Source organism: Nannospalax galili, unplaced genomic scaffold (assembly GCF_000622305.1).
Source record: "Nannospalax galili isolate Female #2095 unplaced genomic scaffold, S.galili_v1.0 scaffold337, whole genome shotgun sequence".
Classification (NCBI taxonomy): domain Eukaryota; kingdom Metazoa; phylum Chordata; class Mammalia; order Rodentia; family Spalacidae; genus Nannospalax; species Nannospalax galili.
In genome coordinates, this window is record NW_008340932.1 from 618,680 (window position 1) to 623,086 (window position 4,407).

General features: G+C 37.3%; 1 pseudogene; it reads left to right on the forward strand.

Annotated features, from left to right (window-relative positions):
• The first annotated feature begins 3,109 nt into the window (after positions 1 to 3,109).
• On the forward strand, positions 3,110 to 4,039 carry LOC103736665 (annotated as a pseudogene).
• Positions 4,040 to 4,407: the final 368 nt, after the last annotated feature.

The following is a 4,407-nucleotide window of genomic DNA, read 5'->3' on the forward strand; positions in this document are numbered from 1 at the left end:
CTTATTATTTCCGCCTCTACTTGGTTCTAAATTCTTTCCAATTACCCCTACTTAAAGCTTCTTAATTCTAGTTTCATGAGGCCCTTTCAAATGTCCTCAATTTATCCACATTTACTTCCACTTAGGTACAAAATTGGAGGCTATAACCTGCTTTTGAGGGAGAACATCTAGTATTTTGTCTTTCTGAGCCTGGCTTATCTTGCTTAATATAATGTTTTCCAGTTCCACCATTTTTCCTGTAAATTTAAAATTTTTATTCTTTATGTCTAATTAAAAATGCATTGTATATGTATACCACTTTTCATTAGCCATTCCTTCACAGAAGTGCAAATTAAGTCTACTTCGAAATTCTGTCTCACCCAAGTCAAAATGGCTACCATCAAGTAAGCAAATGAAAGAAATTCCTCTAATAGGTTTCTTACTCCTTTTCCCAGGTCTATGCTGGGATATTGTCTGGTTTGAGCTTACACTGGACTTGTCCACGCTGTCAGCATTGCTGTGAGTTCATATGAACATCAGTCTAGAAAAGTCTGATTTCTTGTGGTCAGCCACCTCCTCTGGCTCTTATGATCTTTTCACTCCCTCTTCTGCAATGATCCTTGAGCCTGGGAGGCAAAAGTTTGTTATAGGTGCTATGTTCAGGGATGAGCACTCTGCAGCCTCTTGTTCTCTTCATGTTGACCAGTTTTAGTTCTCTGCTTTAATTACCAGCTACTGCATCCAAACTCTCCTTTCCTGAGAGCTGAGAGATATATTAATCTATGTATATAACAATAACTCACTAGGAATCAGTTTTGCACTATATCTATTTAGCAGGATAGTTGTATTAGGCTTTCTCCCACAGTCTGTAGACTGTCTAGCCTGAGGCTCCTAGGTCTGGTATCTATGTAAGGTATGGGTTATATGTGAAGAAGTGGACCATAAATCCAATTTAAAAGTACTTTGTTTCTCCCATAATACTCATGCTACTATCGCACCACTGGACATATCTTCTAGGCTACTTGTTGTTGTAGCTCGTAGGATTCACAGCCGATTGATGTTCATGCTGTTTTCTCTTTGGGTAGATTACATAGCACCTTCCAATACTGCAAATAATAAATGTATATATTTATTAGAACATATGAATTTGTACAAGGCATAGTAAGAGGGAGATTCAGATAGGGGAAAGATCTAAATGCTTTAAAATATATGAAATTTTCAAAAATTCAATTAAAATTAATTAGAAAAGAAAATCAGTAGAGTTAGAGTTAGTTAAGGAGGTATTTATGTGAAATATCCAAACTAGGAAAAATCTATATAGAACAAGATAAATGAGGGGTTTCCAAGGGCTAGGGGTCACAGAAAATGGGGAAAGTTTATTTTTACACTGATGAACTGTTTTCTATGAAGTAATGATGATGATCACCCAACTTTGTGAATATAATAAAACATTTAAGTTTTACACTTAAACAAAGAAAAGAAATTCTATTGAGGGTGTAGGGAACAAAAAATGCTGCGATAGTGCTGGGGGAGCATTAACTAGTGAAGCCACTATGGAAATCAGTGGGAGACTTCTCAGAAAACTAAAAATATAATTACCACATGACCATTACCATATGACCCGGCTATACCACTCTGGGGCATATACACAAATGGAACCACATTTAACTCTTCTCTCTGACCTAGCAAAGTTATGACTATTAGGTAAACCTCTCAGTGGATATTATGAACCTTGGTAAACCTCTAAACTGCCACCAACACTAAGCCAAGAATACGATGAAATAACATCTTGAGTTTATAGGAAAGATCTGTCCATGACTTGTATTCTACCCACATAATGCCCCTACCAATGTTTGTTTTAAACATACCAATTTATGATTTTCTTTGACATATGGCCATAAAAGTTAATACTGGAACAAACATTCAGTGTAACTTCATAGTCACTCGTTTTGACTCAGAGTAAACTATCTCCTATATTGCAATAGCAGACAAGTCACTCAAAGTTCTAGGGGAAGATCATTCTCTGCAGAGGAAGCAGCCTTTACAAAGGCTCTGAAGTGAGAACCCGCTCAACACATCCAAGAGTTAATAAGGCCAGAGTGGCAGGAAGAGGTGATGAGCAGGTATGAGAAGGGTTTTGAGAGGTAGGTGGTAGAACAGCTCATAAGTTCCTCCAAGATGCTTAAATCTTACTCAGAGTTCAAGAGTAAATCTTGGAGCATTTTAGAAAGTCAATTGCATGTGATTTTTTAATAGAAGATCACTACCCAGTGCTAGCAATCAAAGGATTTTAGGTGTTGAGTAAGACAAACTATTATAGGACCTCAGACACAGAGTTTTCCTTAGATATGACTGGCAGCAAAAATAAATTTGATGTGCGATTTTATGGTTCAGTATATAACATTATATACAAAGACAAAACTCCTTGGTGATACAGACATAAGGAAAAAATCAGGAATGTGAGATGAATGGCAACATCAACATAACATATGAAATGAATTGAGATATTGGGAGATAAATGACATTTGTGAGGAAAAAATGGATATTTACCAAGAAACAACCCAAGTAATCAGCTTGGTGGAACAAAGCTGTTAGAATGAGGGAAAGGCCAAGGAACCAAGAGATATATTTGCTGCCATAGAGAGTAAATCAGAATAATGAAGACATGAACCCTGGATGTATAGATAGTGGACTCTAAACAAATACGTGCTTTCCACAATTTCCACAAGGTTTGTCTATGGTGATATTGATAACACAGTCTGGACGATCCTCCATCAGCCCCATTACCCCATTCACTCATGACGGGAATCATGTTTGGAGAGTAGGGGCCTGATTCTTCACTAGGAACACCAAAAGTGAAGTTAAGTCTCTTATGTGCTAGCAGAGTTTAAGATGGAGATTCATGACAGCCAGCACAGCATGGTGCAAAGCTTTAAAATCTTCTGTGTTACATCCGTAATCATCACAGCAAATGAGCTGATACAAACAGGCCAGTGCTTCCACCTTTGGAATGTAATCTTTGTAACTTTCTCCTTTAAAAAACGCTTTGTTTTAGGGAATACTAACTGGAGTTATTACATATAATTTAATGTGAATATTTTCATATATAATTGATTTCTTTTTAGGAGCTATGAAGAAACCAGATCCCAAGCACAATGGTACCAAGGCAGCTGAGTTTATTCTTCTGGGACTAAACAGCCGGCCAGAGCTACAGCCCATTCTTTTTGTGGTTTTTCTCCTGATTTACCTCATCACCCTGACTGGAAACTTTGGGATGATTTTCTTAATCAGGTTCACATCCAGGCTGAAAACCTTACGTATTTTTTCCTCACTCACTTTTTGTTTCACTAATGTCTCTCCTCAGGTGCTTGTTAATTTCCTATCTGAGAAGTCCATTTCTTACATTGGGTATCTGGCTCAGTTTTTTAATTTTTGTAACTCTCCTCCTTACTGAACATTACATGTTCAGTTCCATGGCCTATGACAGCTATATGGCAATTTACAATCCCCTACATTACAGAACCAAAATGTCCCACCCAATTTGCATATGCTTGGTCACTTTTCCCTCCCTCTGGGGTTCTATGGTGAGCACAGTGCAAGTGATACTGACCTCATGTCTGTTCTTCTGTGGACCCAACACCATAAACCACGTCTACTGTGCTGATCTGCCCCTCTTGATGTTAGCATGTTCTGACACTTACATTAAGCAAACTTCCCTGTTTGTGTCAGCTGGGATTAATCTCACAGCTTCCCTTCTTAACTTCCTCATTTCCTACATTTTCATCTTCAGATCCGTTCCAGTGAAGGGCAGTGAAAGGCCTTCTCCACCTGTGGCTCCCATCTAACAGCTCTTGTGATATTCTATGGATCCCTCTTCTGCATGTATCTGAGACCAGAAAATGAGAGGTCTGTTGAGCAAGGGAAAATCATGGCTGCGTTTTATGTTTTTGTGAGTCCTGTGTTGAATCCATTTATCTACAGCCTGAGGAATAGGCATGTGAAACAGTCTCTGAGAAGAGTGTTTATACGAAACCTGGGAAAAATAGAGGAAATTCAGTGAGAGGAGTGGGTGTGGGAAGGACTGAAAGGAGGAGGAGAAATTTTATAAAAATTATATAATAAAAATGATTTCCATTCATGTGACATGCTGTGTCTCTGTTTCATAAAAATTGTTTTTAGTCTAAGGAGTGACTGGCTTTTCCATTTTCTAATCCTGTTCAAAAAGTCATCTATACTTAATTTATATGAAAATTTGGATTTAATTTAATAGCACATATATATATATATCTTAGATAGAATGAAAAATTTTAATCAATAAATACTTTATGAGCCTATAATTTTTTTCATTAATTTCCTTAATCAAACCATTTCTTTCTTTCTTTCTTTTTTTCTTTCTTTCTTTCTTTCTTTCTTTCTTTCCCTCCCTCC